This window comes from Crinia signifera, chromosome 4 (genome assembly GCF_055691185.1).
Source record: "Crinia signifera chromosome 4, ASM5569118v1, whole genome shotgun sequence".
In the NCBI taxonomy this organism is placed as follows: Eukaryota; Metazoa; Chordata; class Amphibia; order Anura; family Myobatrachidae; genus Crinia; species Crinia signifera.
Genome location: NC_139220.1, coordinates 129,236,527 through 129,259,715, shown reverse-complemented (window position 1 = coordinate 129,259,715; position 23,189 = coordinate 129,236,527). Strand labels below are relative to the sequence as shown.

Genomic DNA, 23,189 nt, shown 5'->3' with positions numbered 1-23,189 from the left:
TAAGCGGCACCTGCACATCTGCCTCAGTGACAGGGATGTGTCAGTCCACATCACTGAGACAGATGTGATAGGATCAGCGTCGTGGGGAGGGCTGTTCCAGTGGAGCGTGACCTCCTGGAGTTGGGGGAAAGAGAACAGCCAGCGCTGCAGGTAGGCAGAGCGCCTGCCCTGGGACGTGGCAGCATGTAGGAGATCAGCGGGGGATTAGTGTGGTGGCTGGCTGTCCGGCAGCGCAGAGGTGACCAGGGATGATTTGCTCACCTTGCGCCGTGCTGTGGGATGTGTCAGCGGGGATGTGGAGGCTGTCCGGCTCCTGCTGGGGGGGTGATCCATAGATGTGCTGTGATAGCACATATCTTGCGGTCGGGAGGCATCGTGAGTATGCTCCCGGCTGCACTGATCCCCTGGTGCGCAGCGGCGAAGCATCCGCTCTGCTTGTAACCAGGTGTAAACAGCTGCGCAGTACTATGAATGGGGCAAACCACAAAGGAGCTGTTCCCTTTTGCAGCTGGACCCTCCTGTCTCTCATAAGGCAAATGGTAAAGGCTAAGCTGTTTTCCACCCTCCAGGAACCAGGTAAGTGCCTGGGGGTTTTTGTACTTTGCACCAAATGGCAGATATAAACTGTCACTATGTCTCCCTACTGTCACTGTCCCCCCCCCCGCTGCCACTGTCCCGTGTCCCCACACTGTCACTGTCCCCACATCCCCCCTGCTGTCACTGTCCTGCATCTCCCTGCTGTCACTGTCCTTGTGTCCCCCGCTGCCACTGTCCCTGTGATCCACCACTGTTACTGTCCCCAAGTCCCCCCTGCTGTCACTGTTCCCACATCGCCCACTGTCACTGTCCCCACTGTCTCCAAAAGCAGCTGCCTCACCTGACACTAACCTCACCGCACGTCACTGCACATTATGCCACATGGAATGAGCCAAAATTCCCATTATGCCACACAGATTAAGGCAAAATTCACATTTTGCCACATGGATCAAGCCAAAATACACACTTTACGAGGCATGTCCAAACAGTGGCCCTCCAGCTGTTGTGAAACTACGCGTCCCAGCATGCCTTGACATAGTTTTAGCAATCCTTAATAGCAAAACTGTGGCAATGCATGATGAGACTTGTAGTTTCACAACAGCTTGAGGGACATCGTTTGGACATGCCTGCACTGTACTAAACAGATTGAGCAGTAATGCACAATATGCTTCATAAATAGGGGCATTGCGCGCCAAAGGCGCGTATTAAAAATTTACACCATAATGCCCATTACATGACAAGCCTCACACCATAATCTCCAATACATATTATGCCAAACACCATAATGCCTATTAAAAATTATGCTACATACAGTAAGGGTAGGATGTACTAAAGTGAAAATGCTATAAAACCCCCGTTTTACCGCATTTTTCTATGTACTATTACCCGGCCGCATCGTTATCGCAGGGCAGGGTATCGCCACCCTGGGTGGTGATACCCTATAGAAGCCTATGGGCTTCTTTTCGCCGCCACCTCGCCGACCCCCCCTCTCCCCCTCCCTTGGGCTTACCTACTTGCAGGTCCTCCTGGACCCCGGAAGGTAAGCCCTTTCTCCCCCTATCAACGCAGACGGACGTCCTTCCGGCTGCAGGGGGGAGGAGGCGCCGGAGACAGCCTGCTTAGCTGTCCCCGGCGTGTAGGCATCAGGAGCCGGCTGGGAGGTGACAGGGACCCCCCGCAGACCACAGTACAGGTATCGCGGGGGGTCTCCGTTACCGCACTGCGATGCCAGCCGCATATGTTAGTACATATGCGCTGGCATCGCAGCGGACAGCCGGCGAAGGGCGGCGATGTATATTAATACATCCCGCCCTAAGTATTGCTTATCTACATGTTCATTGCCAGGAGTTCCATGCACATTGCCAGGGGTTCCATGCTTGTTGCTATGTGGGATTACAAACTTATTGCCAAGGGGAATAGATGCTCGCGGTAACTGGGGGACAGCCGCTGCCGGGCAGAAATGACAGCAATTGACAGCCGGGCAGAGAGCAGGGGGCTACCTGACTGTATTCAGAGCACTGCATGTCCTGGCTATTTGAAATAATACCCCTTTCACACCAGAAAATGCAGGGACTTACCTGGGAATATGGTCCCAGGATCATGCAGGGACATTCCCGGTATGGCCCCTTTTACACCAGCCTAGTCCCTGCATTTTCTGGTGTGAAGGGGAGAGAAAACTGCCCCCCTTTAAACAACCAGCTATGACTTCAGAACCAACTGACCCATTTACATGTAGGCTTCGAATGATTTTGGTCCCGTGAAACTGGGCCGTTTGGTTCCAGAGAAATCTCTCCTCAAACAACATGAACTGCCATGAAATTACATTTCAGAAATGCAAAAAAAAATTGGTTTACCCGCAATATCTCTAGAACCAATGAACCCATATGGACCAGCCTGGTATTAGATTAAAGGCCCAGCGATATGGGTTAGACTGAGATCAACCTCGAGCTTCTGTGATGCCGGCGGAGGAACTGGCAGCCGTTGGAATCGGGTGGAGGTCGGAATTAGCGGGGCCCATGTTATCCTATGGGGAAAACATTCCAGCTTTGCCTGGTGGTATCTCTTGTTCCCGGGGGGCTAGCGACGCGGGGCCGGGCTCGTTGGAAAGCCCTGGCCCTCAGCTACATGGGCCTATTTGGAGAGTTGGCCTGGAGATGTAGCTCCATCAGGCCCATTGTTAATCCGGCCCTGTATATAACGCTGTCAATCACTCCTAAAATAGGGCATGTAGAGAAGGGAGTGATGAACTTTCCTATGACTACAAGGACCCAGGTTGTTTCCCCCTCAGGGTAATCTGCAGGTGCTACCTACTTACTCCTGCAGTCATAGGCGTGCGCAGCCCATTTTATTAGGGCGTGCACCGTCAAAGGGGTGTGTCTAGTGCCACCTATTGGGCGTGTCCAGCATTGCCCATTGGGTGTGTCTAACACTGCCAATCATGCATGTTTACCATCATCTATTGGTACTCTCTAAAATATAAAATGTCTCTCAGCCAGAACATAGTCTCCAGCCTATTTCAGTTTTAATATTCTTATTACTCTGTATAACAGTACATGCATATAAAGTAAAAAAAAATATATGGATTATGCAGGTCTGTAGTGATATGACAACGGTCTAGTACAATTAACAATGCAAAACACACAATTGATTAATGGGCACTAATTTTAATGGAATACAGGTCTAAAAAGCAAAAGACTTTGGTAAAAGGTATTGCTGGTATTGCTAGCGGCAGGGAGTTGTACATAAGGGTGTGCACAGCATTTGGGGGTGCCTGCGCACCCCTAACACTCAATGTGCGCACACCTATGGTTATGATTATGGCCGACCATGTGACCCGCTGGTCCCTGACTGATGATCATCATTCTGTCATGGTGACGGGCCTGTTTCTAAGTGGAGGCCTGGAGCTGCAGCTCCATCCGCCCCAATGTTAACCTGTTCCACTTGCCGTGATACAGGCTGTGATTGTAAAACAGGACCTGATTGGATGGTCATTTTAGAGCACAATGGGATTTGCTGGCGCAATGTCAGTAAATAATAATAAATAAATATTTGAGGATGTCAGGAAGATGCTGCAAAAATCTCATCCCCCCTCTACTGGTTCTGCCCTAACATAATCCTTTTAAGATCTAAGCATCACATTATATAACGGATGCCATAAACCCGCTAACAGCACAAATCATGTATAACTTGCTGACGTACCTGCCGTTGTCCTGGGTCAATTCTGCAAGTTATCATGTTCCCAATGAGATGGATGTAGCCGTAAGCGTTTTACACATAATTAGCAGCTCTTCCAACACACCCATGGGGTGGCTGCCCAGTGTCGTTTTTGTTTTTGGGGTATCGCCATTAGCCCTAATCCCCATCTTTCTGCCGGGCCGAGTGCTGTTCATGTCGGCCGAGTGCTGTTCCTACCGGCACCAGTGATGTGCCTATCGCCATGGAGGTCTTCGATCTTGAGAATTGGAGGAACGTTTTCTGTAACGAGCTGTAGCCTTTATCTCACATAAAGCCTGGATATTCCTTGCCTTAGGGACTACAGGAGAGGTGCGTCTCATATCATAATAATCATCCTCATACCTCGGCACACTGGTCTTGTGTTTGAGCTCTGGAGGATGAGAGACTTTCGGCAGCACTTTAGTCCCCTTGGGGATCTTATGGGGGACACAGACACGGTTCCTATCCACCTGTGTCTTGATGAACTTGGCCTTGCTCCCATAGGTCATTGTGCTGCGGGCGTCTTCATAGGCACTGTCCGCGGGGCTGATGTGTGTGATCATGACCATTCGGCTTTTCCCGCTCAGTGCTCCCTTTAGCAGCCAGGTCAGCTTGCTGTCCCGATAGTTTCTATGGCTGCCTGGTTTGTCACGCAGTCCCATGATGCAGGTTCTTAGAGCGAGAAGGGAGCGGTTGATGTAGCCTCCCTCTTTCATGGTCTGGCGACTGTTTTCAGTCTGGCTTGCCCGCTCTGATCCTGCCAGGTCTACCATGTACAGCCTGGCTGTGCTCACACCATCGATGTCCTCCTGCTGTATGGTGACCTGCAATACTGCATGGGAGCGGGATGAGGTCTTATTAGCAGCAGTGGGAGCTTCAGAGCGCCGCTTATTCCCCTTCTCCAGCAGGGTCATGGCCTCCTCAGGATTGTTAAGCGTGAACTCGGCAATCCCTTCTATTTTGGTGTTGCCATTGGGATCCTCTCTGAGGACCAAAGACCCAGAGGAAGGTCTTAGAAGGTCCCGGACTCTTTCATTGTAGATCTCAGCATATGACAATGATACAGAGAAGTTTTTTCTATTTCCAGTCTCCTCAATGGCATTAAACAGGCCCTTCAGGGTGCGATACATTACTCCGGGCTCACGGGCCTTGCCCATCATAGTAAAGGTCTTCCCGGTGCCTGTTGGGCCGTAGGCAAATATGGCAGCATTGTACCCGGATAGGAGGTCACCCACTAAGGGCCTCACTGTGGAATTATACACAGTCTCCTGGGTCGCTGCCTGGTCAAACACTTGGTTGAATTTGATTGTTGTCTCTTTTGTCCTGGTCGAGCGCCGCAGGACGTATTTAGGGTCCTCACCAGGGTCCTGCAGTAGCACTGTCTGCGGTCCCAGCTGGTGGGCGATGCATTGTGCGCGGTTCTTAGTCTCCATTTTATTAAATGGACGGATGCGCAGAGCGACAGCCACTTGATGATCTGTAGCTTTGTCACTTTTAGTCTCCATCTTATTCAATCGTCAGTCTTCAGAAAAGAATGAGAAATAATATGTGTTGGCTCTAGTCCAGCAATATCAGTTATGAGCCAGGAAGCAGCAAGCGGATGGTTTTATACCCCCCTCACAGCCCATTGTGACATCACAATCTGCCCTCACAGCCCATAGTGACATCACAATGTGCCCTGTGGCAGAGGGGCCCTGCTGTGTATCTTATACAGGGCATGCTGGTACATTGGATTCTACCAAAGTTGTATTCCTGTATAACCTATCTGGAGGTGCTTCCAGGAACCTAGGGTTAACACCTTATCCCTTTAATTCCGGACACACATTAATTACACAGGTTCTGTGGCTGATTAAAAAAACACAGTTGGAATGAAGTCTGATGGCTGTTTAAAAAAAAAAAAAAAAAAAAAAACAGTTGAAATTGAGTGTTGAAGTGAGCCAGCCACAGAACCTGTGTAATAAATATGTCTCCAGGATTAAAGGGATGAGTAGTGGCAACCCTACAGGAACCGAATACATAATACTCAAATATAAAATTATTTATACCCAATAAAAAAGATGTCACCCGGTCAGCTTCAGATATAGAGGAAGTCAAAGTGGTTGCTTATATTTAACGACAGCATAACTGCAGGTCACAGATGTTGCTGCTAAATTACCTAAATAAGCCACAAAAGTGATTGTTATAGTTCCCTTGAAATCTTACTTGACCCCATCTATGTTACAGTGGTTCATATAAATGGGTTTAACCCTGGTAACAGTTTGCCCTAAAATAGGGCGTGTAGAGAAGAGAGTGATGAAGTTTCCTATGACTACAAGGCCCATTAATAAAATTGGCTGCGCACGCCTACCCTGAGGGGGAAACAACCTGTTCGCAGGGGGGGTGTGTGGAGCTGCCACTCACCTACACCAGTTGGTAATGGTTGATTGGGGGGCGTTTGCTGTAGCCCTAGATGTGGGTGGGGGTTGGTGTTTTCAAAGGGGGTGGGGATGTGTATAAAGCTGGTCTTTTCCCTAGGGGGGGGGGGGGGGGGCGGGTTTGTGTATAACGCTGGGCGGCGGGGCCGCGGGGGTGGGTGTGTGTGTCCTAAGGCAGAAGCTATGTGTGTATATAACCAGAGCCAGATTAAGGTCTTAATGGGCCTGGAGCTGAAAATGATCAAGGGCCTATTATGCGCAATAATAGGGGTGGTGGCCAGCACCTAATAATGTGGGGGGCATGACCAGTGTTCTGGTTGGGTGGTCTGCTCATGGGTGTGTCTCTATTTGTGTAAATACTTTCAACTAATTATATATGCCTGGAAAAGGCAGGGGGCTGGCATAGGAAAAATGCAGGGAGATATATTGGCGAGTGCCCTCCAAAGGTGCACCCACAGGATGCCAATGCCCTAAGATACTTGCGGGGTGAGGCGGCATTCAAGTCATAAAAAAATACTGAAAACCGAAACTTGGTAGACAACATTTCAGCACCTTTTATATGGTCACCTAAGTTTACCACACCATATACCCATTATACAAATCATGCAACACAATCGTAACCCCCTTATACTGTACTTGCCTCTTACACATTTTGCCACATGGATCAAGCCAAAATACACACTATACGAGGCATGTCCAAACAGTGGCCCTCCAGCTGTTGTGAAACTACGCGTCCCAGCATGCCTTGACATAGTTTTAGCAATCCTTAATAGCAAAACTGTGGCAATGCATGATGAGACTTGTAGTTTCACAACAGCTTGAGGGACATCGTTTGGACATGCCTGCACTATACTAAACAGATTGAGCAGTAATGCACAATATGCTTCATAAATAGGGGCATTGCGCGCCAAAGGCGCGCATTAAAAATTTACACCATAATGCCCATTACATGACAAGCCTCACACCATAATCTCCAATACATATTATGCCAAACACCATAATGCCTATTAAAAATTATGCTACATACAGTAAGGGCGGGATGTACTAAAGGAAAAATGCGGTAAAACCCCCGTTTTACCGCATTTTTCTATGTACTATTACCCGGCAGCATCGTTATCGCAGGGCAGGGTATCGCCACCCTTGGGTGGTGATACCCTATAGAAGCCTATGGGCTTCTTTTCGCCGCAAAGCCGCCACCTCGCCGACCCCCCCTCTCCCTCTCCCTTGGGCTTACCTACTTGCAGGTCCTCCTGGACCCCGGAAGGTAAGCCCTTCCTCCCCCTATCAACGCAGACGGACGTCCTTCCGGCTGCAGGGGGGAGGAGGAGGCGCCGGGGACAGCCTGCTTAGCTGTCCCCGGCGTGTAGGCATCAGGAGCCGGCTGGGAGGTGACGGAGACCCCCCGCAGACCACAGTACAGGTATCGCGGGGGGTCTCCGTTACCGCACCGCGATGCCAGCCGCATATGTTAGTACATATGCGCTGGCATCGCGGCGGACAGCCGGCGATGTATATTAATACATCCCGCCCTAAGTATTGCTTACCTACATGTTCATTGCCAGGGGTTCCATGCACATTGCCAGGGGTTCCATGCTTGTTGCTATGTGGGATTACAAGCTCATTGCCAAGGGGAATAGATGCTTGCGGTAACTGGGGGACAGCCGCTGCCGGGCAGAAATGACAGCCATTGACAGCCGGGCAGAGAGCAGGGCAGTAGCGCACGCAGGGGGGGTTTCTGAGTACCCAGAACCCCCCCCCAGGAGTCTAAGGGTGCTAGACCGAAAGCTGAGGGTCCCCTCTTTCCATGGGTACAAGAATTTTAAAAATCGGCCCTTGGGAACCGGAGATATCTGACTTAAAAGCAGTGGTCCCCATCCAAGCCTGTTAATTACTCTTCCCAGTCAGATATTTTGGGTTCTGTCTGACTTAGAGTTTTGCTGAGGGTATATTCCAAAAGCTGGGACTCTCCCCCTTTGATGGACATTAGAAGCTTGTCTCTACTGTTCCCAGAACCAGAGATATCGGCCTTCCAGCAGCTGGTTACTGCTCCAGCTCCACACACCTGGTATGTAGTTTTATATACTCGTTGGCAGACTGCTCTGCCTCCTGAACTCTGATCCCCTAGTCCCCAATACCATTTGGTAGGTGGGATTCTCTAGTTTTTAATTCCATTAAAATCTAATACAGTAAATCTATTTTCGGGAACTGGAGATATCTGCAGTCAAGCAAGCTGTCCTCCCACCAGAAAATAATGAATAAGCCCACTCCACTATATATATTTATTATTATTATTATTTATATACATTTGGTCTATCTATAATACTTTAACTGACCCGGCTTTGCTCCGCCCCTCTGGAAACCCCCTTCTGAAAATCCTGCGTTTGCCCCTGCAGGGGGCTACCTGACTATATTCAGAGCACTGCATGTCCTGGCTATTTGAAATAATACCCCTTTCACACCAGAAAATGCAGGGACTTTCCTGGGAATATGGTCCCAGGATCATGCAGGGACATTCCGGTATGGCCCCTTTTACACCAGCCTAGTCCCTGCTTTTTCTGGTGTGAAGGGGAGAGAAAACTACCCCCCCTTTAAACAACCAGCTATGTCTTCAGAACCAACTGACCCATTTACATGTAGGCTTCGAATGATTTTGGTCCCGTGAAACTGGGCCGTTTGGTTCCAGAGAAATCTCTCCTCAAACAACATGAACTGCCATGAAATTACATTTCAGAAATGCAAAAAAAAAAAAAAAATGGTTTACCCGCAATATCTCTAGAACCAATGAACCCATATGGACCAGCCTGGTATTAGATTAAAGGCCCAGCGATATGGGTTAGACTGAGATCAACCTCGAGTTTCTGTGATGCCGGCGGAGGAACTGGCAGCCGTTGGAATCGGGTGGAGGTCGGAATTAGCGGGGCCCATGTTATCCTATGGGGAAAATGTTCCAGCTTCGCCTGGTGGTATCTCTTGTTCCCAGGGGGCTAGCGACGCGGGGCCGGGCTCGTTGGAAAGCCCTGGCCCTTAGCTACAAATGGGCCTATTTGGAGAGTGGGCCTGGAGCTGTAGCTCCATCAGGCCCATTGTTAATCCGGCCCTGGGTCTGGCCATTTTATGACCAGTGCAATGTGATCTATGGGAACTCTGCACTGGCTAACCCCATATCACTATCCTCCTCCAGCAGTGTTTGTTCTGAGAATGCAGCAGCAGCAGCACCAGCACCACCCATTGACCTGGAGGCCATAGATAGTGAAATTGATTCCTGCTCAGTCCAAGAAGACATCTTGGATACATCAGTTCTCTCGCATTCCACAGTGGGTGAACCATCATCAGCATTTTCACCGCCACCAGGACAGCGACCACCATCAGCATCACCATCAGTGTCTGGAACAGCGCACCGAGCTGAAGGTAGTGCAGCCTGTGAAGTGATGCACTGAACCGAGAGTCCACGTCCGCAGTTACGCACCAACAGTACATTTTTTTCATACTTTTACACACACAGTGCACACTTTTTTTTTTAAATGTCACAGCATGTAGCTAGTATGCAGGAGGGAACAGGCCTCTAGCACATATGGGCCCACACTGCTTTTTTATTTATGTATTTTTAACAAATTAACACCAACATGCATGTGTGTAGTAGGGATCTGATTCAGGCCTGTCAGCAACATTGCTAACAGATCTGAATGAGAAGTCAGCCGCAATCCCCCCCCCTAACCAGCCTGAACCCGGTATGCAGTCCTAATGGTGTGTTCCTAGTGTAAGGCCACCAACAATGTAATTTTGAAAGGTGCAGAAATATTATTATAGGCTGCTGTACTTCCCATAGTTGTGGTTGTGTTGTGTTCTTCCCATAGTTTATAATGTTCCACAACGGAGGAAGAGGGCCACAAAGATGGAACAAGCCACAAAGGCAATGACCGTCGTAATGCTGGAACAACTGAAGGAAATGGATGAATCTATGCAAGCGCACAAAGATGCTCGCCTCCAGCGATTTATGGACAATGAGCGTGAGCTACAGAACTCTTTTTGTAAAACTGGTTATTTGGTTTACAGGTCTGTCCAGCCGGCCTGTACAGATGTAATGTTACGCGTCAGTATTATGCAATGTTGGGAGTCATTATTTAAAAGTGCTAAAGTTTTATAGCACTAAAGTTGTAAAGTTGTATATTTTTTATACAAAAACTTTATATGTGCACACACAACAGTACGCTTTTCAGTGAAAAGCACTTTATATTGTACGTATGAATAAAATTTGTACATAAACAGAAATGTCTTGTCATTATTATTATTTTTATTTTATTAAATGGGGTAATAGCCATGATAAAAATCAATGCACTGTGCTGGTGAAAAAAAAGGCCTCTTTAATACCCCTTTTACACCACCGAAAAAATTAGGGTCAGCGTCGGGTCAGACCCGGATCTGCGGCGGTGTAAGTGCGGTCAAGCCATGTCCATTTACACGGGTCTTCTACCCAGGTCCTGACCTGAAACGGTCAGGCTGCTGAGGGGGGAGACGGAGGGGATGCTGGCCGCGCGGCTGCTGCTGTAACTCGTAACTCCCCCCTGCAGCCGCGGGGTCCCTACGGCGAATGGGCTGTCAGTGGCAGGGTCCCTGCGGCGGATGGGAACTAGTAGTTCCCATCCACCGCAGGGACTCTGCCACTGACAGCCCATTCGCCACAGGGACCTTGCAGCTGCAGGGGGGGAGTTACAGCAGCAGCCACGGCCAGCATCCCCTCAGTCTCCCCCCTCGTCAGTCTGACAGCTTCTCCCCCCACCCTCAGCAGCCGCAGATGCCCCTTCCTCCCAAAGCAGAGGGGACAGTTTTCATCAGATAAGGAAGCTAAAAGGCATCTCTCTGATAATATGCATGTAAAGAAAACTTCAGCAGCCTTTATTCAGCATTTATCGTTAGCGCACACAATAAAGTTCTATCAGATTTACTGTTTATTACAAGCGGTTTCCAGTCTTTTCTAAATGAATACAGTACAGAAAATCAGAGGAATAAGCAATATGTGAGATTTGGGACAATACATCTTTGGTTTGTCATATTGTGTTTGTAGGGATGATGTGTCATTGTCCTATCCCCAATATCTCAGTAGTACCCTGCCGGGGGCCCCTTATGCTCTTAGCATGGCCCTGCCCTATGGCAACGACCAATTTTACCCCTCTTGGCAATGAGCAACCCCCTTGGCAACGAGCAAGCATTTCTAAGGACATCCACAAGAAAAAGCAGGGCTAACCCAGGTTCGGTGTAAATGGTGCAGACCCAGGTCGAAGTGCTGTGTAAATGGGGTATAAAGCAGGGTCAGATCCTGGAAACTCCAGTGTTCAAAGGCCAGGGTCCAACCAGGGTTTTTGGTGTAAAAGGGGTATAAATTACATTATCTTTGGCCAGCCAATAAAAGCTGCTTTTTAAACAGCCAATCATAGCCATTTTTACACATTTCCCAACAGCCAATCAAAGCTGCTATTACATTCCACACACTTGTGGGCAGGCAGACCAGGGGAAGCAGTGTGAAAGGGGCACACACTTGATATTCCCGGGTCTGAGGTGCAGTAGCTGAGATGCTCTGTGCCCTGCCAAAAATCCGGCAAGAAAAACCCGTTTTTTTTGCAGGGGCGGCAATGAGAACGTGGTATAAGTGGTTGTCCCCACCTCCTGCATGAATGTTGGTACAGCTTGTACTGAAGTTAATTACATAGATATCTAAACTCTGGTAAGAAAAGCATCAGACGGCCAAAAGTATTTATTCCCTGAAAGCTGCAGAACCACAGTTATCCATGAAGGATTCTTCAGGGACTATGGGACTCATCAGCAGCACGCAACGTAAAACAGCTTAGTGTTCTTCCACTATGTTTAATATTAACATCTTGTTTGAAGTGTTACATGGCACCGAATAGCTAAATGCCATTACAGCTCAGCTGCATTCAGAACAGCAATGTCTCAGTTTGCGATCAGGCTTTTTATGCCAGGTATAGTTATATGCAGCAGGTGTTGGAAGGTCATGACATTGAATTCAGTTTACAGCTATCCCAGTAACTAGCTCACAACCATAGCATGCATTATTCAGGTGAGATGAAATGAACTATTCCAAGTCAGAGTCTTCCATAACATTATAAATAGAATATATAGAAAACAATTGAACCTTGAGGACTGCAGCTAACATGTGGATTTCTGGGTATACCCCACACTCTACTCAAACTCTACAAAAAAAAACAATGAAACACACAGCATAGCGCTGTCACAGTCAAAAAGTGCAGAAATATAATGTAAGTAATAGAGCTCCCATTATTGGGATGAGATAAACTACTACACACGAATCTTCAAATTCTCAAGCCACATCCTACGTCACTGTCTGGTGATAATGCCCTATATACACGTACAGGTATCTTTCTACAGGTGGATGCACTTTCCCCCTTCTGAACCTCCTAGACCTGGGGTAGCCAACCCTAGTCCTCGAGAGCTACCAACAGTGCATGTTTTGCAGGTCTCCTCACAGAATCACAAGTGAGCTAATTAGCTCCATCTGTGTATCTTTTAAAATGTGTCAGTGATTAATGAGTGCAGCTGTGCAGCAGCTAGGTTGTCTGGAAAATGTGAACTGTTGGTAGCTCTCGAGGGCTAGGGTTGGCTATCACTGTCCTAGGGCATAGAAGCCACCTTCTCCTGGGTCAACCTATAGTCTGGTAAGTACTGACCTCAAACAAAGGCCCTAAATGCACATAAAGATTTCTTTGTGAAATATGGAGACTCTTCCCACAAAACCTCATGGCTTCTTCACTATGGTATTTTCAAGGACTGGTCAATAAAAATGGGATGGACACTACCCCCAGACATAAAGGTTTCTTTGGAAATTTTGTTTCACTTCCAATGAAAAGGCAGGTAGAGATTGTATGTAATTCATAATCAGAACAGCTGCCCTGCATTCTATACCTGCCTTCCAAGAAGTACGGAGCAGATGCCTCTGACCCAGCCCACCCCTGCTTGAGTTAAATACAGCTGTTTTTATCAATGATTTTCAAACATAGCAATACACTTTATTACAGATAAGAATTGCCTTTGCTCACATAGACTCACATAGAAATGATCATTTTGTTGCCACTTTTGACAATGGATGTATAGAACAGGTGCTGCATACAATGCTTTATAGGAACAACAAATCCTTCTCTCAACATAGTGCAGCAGTAAGAGTGGCTTGGGAATACAGAGCAGAAATAGGTTGTTATTAGTAAATAAATCACAGACTCCGTGCTGTTGCTTATGGTTACTGGGTGAGCCATCTTTTTAACATATACATGAAGCTCGAAGGATTTTATTTTCACAACTAACTTGAATGTATATAATAGGACAGATGTATATTCTTATCAATCCAAGCAGTGTTTGCCTAGTAACATCTCCCGGCCAGTGGGAGTAATAGGTATTTCCCCCTGAATGCACAGTTACTTCCCTAGATGCGAAATATATGGCAGGTGGTGCAGAGCTATATTATGTGTGACTCGGAGCAGCTGACGCAGGCTTTGTTCCAAAGTGAGTCATATGCATTAAAACAGTAAGCGCTATGTCTTTTTATGGAATATGCTTTTAGTGTGCAACTTCATCTTCTATTACCAGACACATGCAGAGATTTCACATTCATTCCGTTCTATGACAGTCGGACGCATATCACACCTACACATCCACTCATGCCAGATATATAAAGTCAGTATTAAGTGGTAGCCTTTAACCCTCTCTTTACCATTCTCACATATAGCACATAAGAGTTATGGGTGCTATTTAATTAATGACAAGTCTATTTTTAGGTGTTACGGATCCGGTGTAATGGGACACGAATTGTTCCTTTCCTTTGGTATAGTGTCAGGATACAAATCTAACAGGATTTTGGTACACAACGATAAATCCCTTTCTCGGAGTGCATAGGGGACGCTGGAGTCTCTGCATACAATGGGGTATAGATAGGTGATTAGGGGAGCCAGCGTTTTAAATTTGATGGTATCATACCTTCCAACATGACACTCTCCAGGAGGGTCGCAATGCTCTATACCTGGACTTTCTGATTACTGTGGTGAAACACAGCGGCGTAGCTTTGTTTGGGGCGCCCCCCCTCTCCGCCCGCCCCCCCCATGCTTACCTGTCCGAGCATCCCGGCTCACCTCCTGCCTTCAATCAATGCTATGGAGACGGACCACGATAAAATGGCCGCCCCCATACCGCAGACAGTTTCAGAGAACAATCTGCTTTATGGGGCGGCCATTTTATCGTGGTCCGTCTCCATAGCATTGATTGAAGCCAGGAGGGGAGCCAGGACGCGCGGACAGGTAAACATGCGGGGCATGGGGGGGCGGGGGGATTACTATAGCACTGCAGCCCCCCCGGCGACCCCATATGCACAGCGCCCCCCCGCGACCGCGGGGGCTGCGGTGCTATAGTTATGCCACTGGTGAAACACATTTCTTGTCAATTATCCTGTTTAAAACAGGTGTGGAAAACAAAATTGCACCTCTATGCTATTAATGTATTGCGATCGTCCTCTACGTCATTTGACTACACTATGTACATAGTTCTAGTTTTAATCAAAAGAATCTTTAAAACTCGATCATGGACAGACGTAATACATTAATGTCTAAATCGTAGTGACACTCCCGATATACGTACATTATGTATTCCCCAAAGTACTGGAATATAATCGTCTATACTTTTAGTTTAGTATGGTTATAATCGCCGTCACAGACGCACGTTCATTATATTAATCGCAATGCGATTAATTACATAACCCTAGATATATATGTATGTATATATCAATGTGTTTGTGCATAGAGACATGTGTGAATAACCCCAAACAAAAAGGACAAAGAAATGTAAAACTAACTTAAACCAGTTCTTCCTCATGGCCAAGAAGAAGCTGTGTGAACATGAAGCTGGACATCTGAAACCAAAGTAATAAGGAACCAATGAGAAGACACCTGATCTCTTTGTCTTACCCAATGACCATCAAGACTGACCCCCAGCCCTTTCACTTTAAAAGGAGCTACACTGATTCATGTTCAGAAATGTGATCTTACAAAGCACATTCCTGGGAAGAGAACATATTCAATCGCATCTATGCGTCTGTGACGGTAATTGATAATCGTATACAGTATACACATACATCTATTGCATTGTGGTAACTGTATCTGCGTTCGTTTAATATATCTCTGTAATGTAAACTTTGTATACCCTAAATTGTATCGTGGAAACCGTTTTCTTTAAGTGTTACCCTTTGTGAATCATTGTCCATTAAGGACTACAATATACTAGGATACTAGGTCAAAAGTGGTTTGAAAGGGTATAACTGAGGAAACCGATTGGCAGGCTGATTGTTCTCACCCCAGGTGCCATATGCTTTCCAAATCCAATGGGAATGGCTGGAAAATAGTTGCATGCGTTCTAAACCATGGAAGGGATAACCACAACAGAATCCCACTCTACCTTCATGGGAACCGAACTCTAGTCTCCTGTGCACAATGCGAGAGACCTAATGTGGTGAGTAACAAAATCTTCCTTCAAAACTGGGGTGGCCAATCACAGGATCCCAGGATTTGGCCCCAAAATTCCCGTAATTGAAATTGGATTTCAGGATCAGACTGCGCATGCGCAGTCTAATGCTGGGCAGCATCGGTGCACCCGCTCAGATGCTGCCTGGCTGTGTGTCTGCACATCATGAGGTTTCAGAGATCACACTGCGCAGGCCACTCAGATCCCCCAGCCACATCGCCTGCCTCTCTCTTAGATGCACCCCCCTCCTGGCCACACCGCATGCCCCCTACCCCTAGCCTGCCTCATTGTCAGCCACACCAGGATCCCAGGATTGAGCAGGTTTCAATTCCGAATCCCAGGATTGAAAAAAATGCCCGGAGATTGGCTTGCCCATTCAAATCATAGGTCCCCAGAATCCTAATGGAACAAAAATACCTTGCAGAAGCAGATCTAAGCAAAGAGGCATGCTTCCAGGATCACCCGCAAGCAAAACTGGAAGATCTGCAAACCCAGACCTGCCATGCCAGTTTGTTGCAACAAGAGCCCCCTTAATTTTTCCCTCATAAGAGAAAAGTCATAAGGACTAGAAATGGCAGATGATGCCTGACCTAACTGGCAAGACCATAAAGCTGACAAGGCATCCACTGCCAGAGCCCTTGGATGTCAGGTTCTGGAGAATATAGCAAGCTCATAGTGAGAAAAGACTGTTAAACCAAAATGAAGAGGACCCCAACGATCCCCCAACTATCAGAAGATGCTGGTGAAAAACCCACTTTCTTGCAAGGAGGATTTGTCTGGTGTGAAGACTATAAATTGGAAACACAATTGTACACTTGCGCAAGACACACTTGAACACTGACAAGAAGCTGCACCAAAAAAAACATCAGATCATGTAGACAGAAAAAGGTCAGTGTCCTGGGCGCTAAATATATATAAGTAAATTGCACTTACACAAGCATAATAGAGTCTTATTATGATATAGAGAGATTTCTCTCTTCTTTTCAGGAAATATTCTGTATCCAAATCGGAACACAGTCCATACACCTCCCTCTTTCCTTTGTTTCTAGAAAAGAAAAGTAATAGTGCAACACCTTTGTGGATAGGGGGGAACAATTTATTCACATGTTACACTCACAAAGGTAGAATAAGAACAGGCATATAGTCACCAGCCGGTGACACAGTGGGGAGCTCTCACCAACCACTCCTGTGGTTCTGATCGAAAGATAGCGATTCCCTCAAGCAGATCTCAGTTTGGATGGTCCTCCCAGATAAAAAGCAATTCTGTTCTCCAGCCACGGGTACAGCTGCTCTGAAGATGCTGGTGAAAAACCCACTTTTTGGAGGATTTGTCTGGTGTGAAGACTACTTTACAACAGTCAACACGAAGTAAAAAACTACTGAAAGTGTCAGAGCATAATTTGTCTTCTCAATGCCCCTATATAGATGCCACCACCATGACGTAGTCTTAACTGGACTTGATGGGCGTCCCTTAGAAAAGAGCAGCTGTCTGACTTAATGTCCTGCAAGTACTCCTAGTTCCAGGATATCGGCTAGCAGGGTGGGATTCTGAAGATTTTCCTGGTCTGGTCTGGATTGACAGATTGTCCTGTAAACCCAAAACTGTAGGAAAAGCCTCAATTGAGGAGATATTGGATTAGTTTGTGGAGGTAGAAGGAGGGATCACGACCATTTGGAAAGGCAATCCCATAGTGAAAACCCAGTGAGGCCCTATTAAAGGCCAAACCAACACTCCTAGAAAACACTTTGACAGTGCTCTGTGGACCAAATCCCTTGTCCACCAGGAGATTATGATTCTGAAGTTACACGCTCAGCACTGAATTCTCTGAGTAGCCATAAGACTAGAAAATCATAATCAACTCACTGAATAAGTGGTGTGTAAACAAAAAAAAACATACATGTAATCTCCCTCTAGAAAAAGACCTAGAGGAGTAGATCATTCAGATAAGAGATGAAGTTTACTACCTGACCAAACAATGTGACCAAGTATAACACTCTAGAGGCAGTGGAATGGCCACTGGAAGACAATGGAAGACGACACCGGAAGGAGGACAAGAGCACTCCAAATCAATGTCACTCAAGATGAATTCAGACGGAAATAAGGAGGAGGAGGTGTCAGATATATTTTGACACTAGGAACTCCCCATACACCACCTCTGTCACTGAGCAAATAAATATTAAGGGATTCCAACCCACACCTCCAGAAGCAACTGTGACCCGAACACAGAGCCCAGGGCCCCTGTCATTTTGACAGGTTCTACTTTGAACTTAAAAACCACTATGTTTTAGTGCAGAACAGATGTAGCTAAGGCTGAATGCTTGGGGACTATAAAATAGTGCCATAGGACCCAGGACTCTCAACTCCAACCAACTGGAGATGGGGTTGTTTGAAAATTAAAGATGTACAAAACTCTTGACTACACTTTGTACCTTATGTAATGGGATATATGAGTCATTGATTGTGGCAGAGCCAATCCCAAGTGAGAAAACCGTAAGGAGACCAACTCCCACTTTCACTAGTTAAGAGGAAAAGCCCTAATACGTAGGGCTTCCTGGGGTCTGCGATAGAGTTGGCAGTCATCACTACCAGTTGAATAATGTACATATAGGACCAAAAAAAGCATGCCTCTATAGATGAAAGGGCTGATGTTTTAATAATCCAGTTAGGATGCAAGTGGGCTATTTTCTGAAAATGTAATGCCTCCAACAATGCAGGACGAGGAGTCACTCCTGCCTAGTAACTGTGATTTTTGAACAAGTGTGGCTTTTTAAGTAGGCTGGTCACAACTTAGATTGTTTGAAATATTAATATTTCATTATAGACCATATTGCATTGTCCATTCGTGGTGGTGACAGGTCAAAAGCCTTACTTGTTCGACAAATCACATTGGATCTTGAGTTTAGGGATCACCAACCAGGTGGCCTCAAGGACCAGATTAAATGGAAGGCTTTTTTTCAGCATTTTAATGTTATTAGATTTGAATAGTGTCTTTTTTTGTGATGATGTATTCGGTGTGTGTTTTGCACATTTAATCTTAAATATTAGATTAAATTATATTAAATATTTAAATCTTAAATATTAGATTTAAGATATGTTATTGTTATTTATATTTTGTATTGTGATTATGTATTTTCATGGTTTGTGTGCTCCTGCCTGAAAGAATCACTCACATGATATTCTAGGTCCCAGCCTAGCCATAATCTGCTGCATCGGCGGTGGAACGTACAGCAGTGCCTGATGGGACATACGCTGGACTGTTTTCACAGCAGTGCTTTTGCAGATACCAGAAGGCCAGCTGCGGGGGCTTCCAGAGGGACGGACACAACTGTGGAGTGACGTTGGACAGAGGTAAGCAATAGGGGGAGGGGGGTATATATATATATATATATATATATATATATATATATATATATGTGTGTCTTTTGACTTGTTCTTTTGACTGTATTTGGTTCTGACGGGAGTGAACTCCCGAAAGCATTTCAACTCAATACAGAATATGTACACATATATGGACAGTAATGCTCAAGCAAAAAGTTCCAAAACACCGGAAGCGTTCAAGTAACCTAGATGCACTTCTGAGATGCATAATAGCGGTCTTTAAAGGAGCCAATGTACTACAGGCTGCACTGTAGAGAATCACAATTTGGGCATGTTGAAAGTTTCTGATGAGCTTCAAACATCTCTTCCTTATCTAGCCAAAGCCAGCTGGGCAGAGAGATTTGATGGACCCTATATAAGGAGATATTGGGTAAAGTTGAAATCTGAGAAGACCCATAATCCACAGCACAAGCTGGAAAATACCTCAGTGTTTGTTCTTATAGACACAGCACATATCATGCTGTGTGCCCTATACTTGAGAGCTTTTGTAAGCCCTGCTTTAAAACCGATTCACATCTATTACAAACACAGAAACAGAACGACAGGATTCCTATTAGAGACCTGAATGTAGGAGAGAAAGCAATCCATGCTGACAGATAGTTATTACTTTTGATTTTCCAGGATAATATTTAATTAATCAGAAATACATTCTATACATTGTAGCTAGTATAGTAAATTACCATATTAACAAAGACTAGTTTTTAAAGGAATAGCTATATACAGGCCCATTTCCAGCAATCATCATGCCAATTGCATTAGAAGACTAAGGTATGGTGAGAAAACCCTTGTGCAATTATGTTAGCACAGCTGAAAATGGGTTTGCTCATTAGAGAAGCTATAAAACTGGCCTTTGTGCTTTTTGATTATCTGCAGCATCATTGTTCATGTGAAACTTGACCGTCTATTATTGTTCTTTGAAATGAAGGCTATTCCATGTGAGAAATTGCCAATAAACTGAACATTTCCTACAACGGTGTGTACTAATCCCTTCAGAGAACAGCACAAACAGGCTCTAACCAGAGTAGTAAGAGAAGTGGGAGGCTCTAGGACAAGTTCCTGAAATCTTTGAAAAGATGGGAAGAAAATGACAGCTGTTCTAAATTTGCTGTAGTGCAGGTGATTTGCATTAAGCAAACACATATTACATCTCTACACGGAAAGCTTACAAAGTACATGACCACTCCATAAAAAACGACTTACCGGACAGTTAGCGAGCAGTTACATAAATATAGGCCTACTGCATTTCAAAGCACAAGAGCTTCTGAGGATCATTTTTATTGGAAGTCAGGTAATCTATTGACAGCTAACTGGGGCTCACATTTCATTTGCCAAGTTTACAATTTTTTTGTGCATATACAGATGGAGCAAGCTCTCATTAGAGCTGCTCCTGGCGATTCTATGTCCAATCACTGGGGCTCACCATCCGTCAGAAAGAGGGCACTCATGCATAAGATGCTCGCTCGCCCCGTTCTGACGGAGCCCGCCGCCGCCCTCCGTACCCCTCCTAACCCTGCCTGTCTCCCTGAAGCGGAGACGGGCAGGGATTCCGCCACCCACCGCTGAGTAAAGGGGACATGCGTGTGTGTGAGATGCTCGTGCCCCAGTCATATGCAATGGTTCTCCGCCAGCGTGCGCAAGCACATCTGTACTTCATTGGATTAGATCTGGTTATACTAGATGTAGAACTCATGGTTTTAATCTGGTATATAATATTGCTAATAAACTTGCTATTTAATAAGGTTATTTCGGTACTCTTTACCTAGAAAAGGCGCCCAAGATTTGATCTTCAAATTCAACCACTGCACCATCCTGTTTGAATACCTCCTTGTCTGGAACACACAGCTAATAACCGTCAGAAAGACTCCAGATATAGCTGCACCCTTATTGGATAAGCACCAGCAGCTGGGAATGGACGGTCCGGCATACAAGTGCAGGTACCTCTTAGACTGTACGCTATTTCATATGAAGTTGTTTTAAAAGGACTGTATTAACAACTAAAGCAATGATCTTCTAAAAACTAACACCATAGAGAAATAAGACCACTAACTAATGGACTAATAACAGATCCTAACAGTGATACTAATCCACCTATATATAGGACTTGTATGTTAAATGTCCATAGTATCTAGTGCAAGTTGACACTTTTTAGATTTCATTATTGTATTTTTATATGTGCTCACTGGCCAGTGAATAGTGTTTAAATACAATAACATAATTAATGGTTAATTAACTCTGTCTAGCGCAGTTTTTTTTTATGTTTTTGTTCACAATGAAGATAAGTATTTTGAGAAACATTAACACTTGAGGAGAAATAAAGCAGGCAGGAATAGAAAGGTGAAAGACACAAATGTATGAAGGCGAGAAACTGGTCAGGGCTTTGTGGCCAAATAGCTTGAATATTAGTGGTAATGAGGAGCCAGTTTAGGGATTTGCTGTGTGGTGCAGCAGATATTAAGCAGCAAGAGAGGAAGATTATACCCCTTTCACACTGCACACACAACCCAGGTCTGACCCAGGTTGTAGCTGGGTCACTGTGCGGTGTGAAAGGGCCTTTCGAAAAATCCCCGGTCCAGTGACCCAATCCCGGTTAAAAGAAGGTTTTTACCCGGCTTGCTGTGCAGTATGTACATGTAATCCGGGTCGAGCGACTCGGGTCCCGTTCCCACTATAGGGAGGAGGCTGCATCAGCTCCAAGAGCTGCCTCCTCCTCCTCCACCCCATGATGAGGTCAGCGAACCAGCTTATTGTCACCGCAGGGAGCTTCACCTCATTGAACAGATGCGACCCAGTATTTGCAAAGAATAAGGAGTATAATACCCCTTTTACACCGCCGAAAAATCCGGGTCAGCGGCGGGTCAGACCCGGATCATCGGCGGTGTAAATGGGGTATATCCGTGTCCATTTACACGGGTCCTCTACCCAGGTCCTGACCTGGGTAGAACCCGGATAGGACCCGTGTAAATGGTCCCGCTGCGGGTGCAGGCACCCGCAGCGGGTCCACAGCGTGCAGCACTGGGGAAGCTGTCCCCAGGTGCTGGGAGAAGGGGGGTGTCTGCGGCTGGTGGGGGTACCTGTCTGTGGCAGGTGGGGGTACCTGTCAGCCTGCGGTCAGAGCCGGAGGGGATGATGTGCGCCGCCGCCGCTGCTGGTGAATCCGGACCAATATCATACAACTCTGGGCTGCGAGGGATGATGGTCGGAGCCTGAGGTCGGAGTCGGAGGGATGATGTGCGCCGCTGCTGCTGTACCACCCCCCCGGCAGTTGGTCCCTGCGGCGAATGGACAGTCAGTGTCGGCAGTCCCTCCAGCGCATGGGAACTAGTACTAGTTCCCATGCGCCGGAGGGACCCCCGCCACTGACTGTCCATTCGCCGCAGGAACTTCGCAACTGCCGGGGGGAGGTACAGCAGTAGCGGCGCACATCATCCCTCCGGCTCCGACCTCAGGCTCCGACCATCATCCCCCGCAGCCCGCAGTTGTATGATATTGGGCCTGATTCACCAGCACATCATCCCCTCTGGCTCCGACCATCATCGACCGCAGTTGTATGATATTGGGCCTGATTCAGAAGCAGCGGCGGCGCACATCATCCTCTCAGGCTCCGACGTCAGGCTGACAGGTACCCCCACCTCCCCTCAGCAGCCGCAGATACCCCCATTCTTCCAGCACCCCAGGGGCAGCTTCCCCCCTCTACCCCTTCAGAATTTTTATTTAAGTAGTATATATATATATATGGCAACAAGCAATTTCACCCCCCTTGGCAACAAGCAAGCATTTTTTATGACATCCACAAGGAAAGGCAGTGCTGACCCAGGTTCAGTATAAATGGTGCAGACCCAGGTCCGACCCAGGTCGAAGTGCTGTGTAAATGGGGTATAAAGCAGGGTCAGACCCTGGAAACTCCAGCGTTCAAAGACCAGGGTCGGACCAGGGTTTTTGGTGTAAAAGGGGTATTCGTCTCAGCTGTATTTAGTTTGGTGAGAAGGATAGATAGCAAGAGATAGCAGTAGTCAAGGAGCGACATGAAGATTATTACTCTAAAAGTACAAAATTTTGCTTCAAATATTGCAAACGTAACAATCTTACCCATGCACAGTTACAGTATGTGCCTG

The 23,189-nt window shown here is 46.5% G+C and overlaps 1 pseudogene; it reads right to left on the bottom strand.

Moving 5' to 3' along the window:
• Window positions 1-3,965: 3,965 nt before the first annotated feature.
• On the bottom strand, window positions 3,966-5,255 carry LOC146072974 (kinesin-like protein KIF19 pseudogene; annotated as a pseudogene).
• Window positions 5,256-23,189: the final 17,934 nt, after the last annotated feature.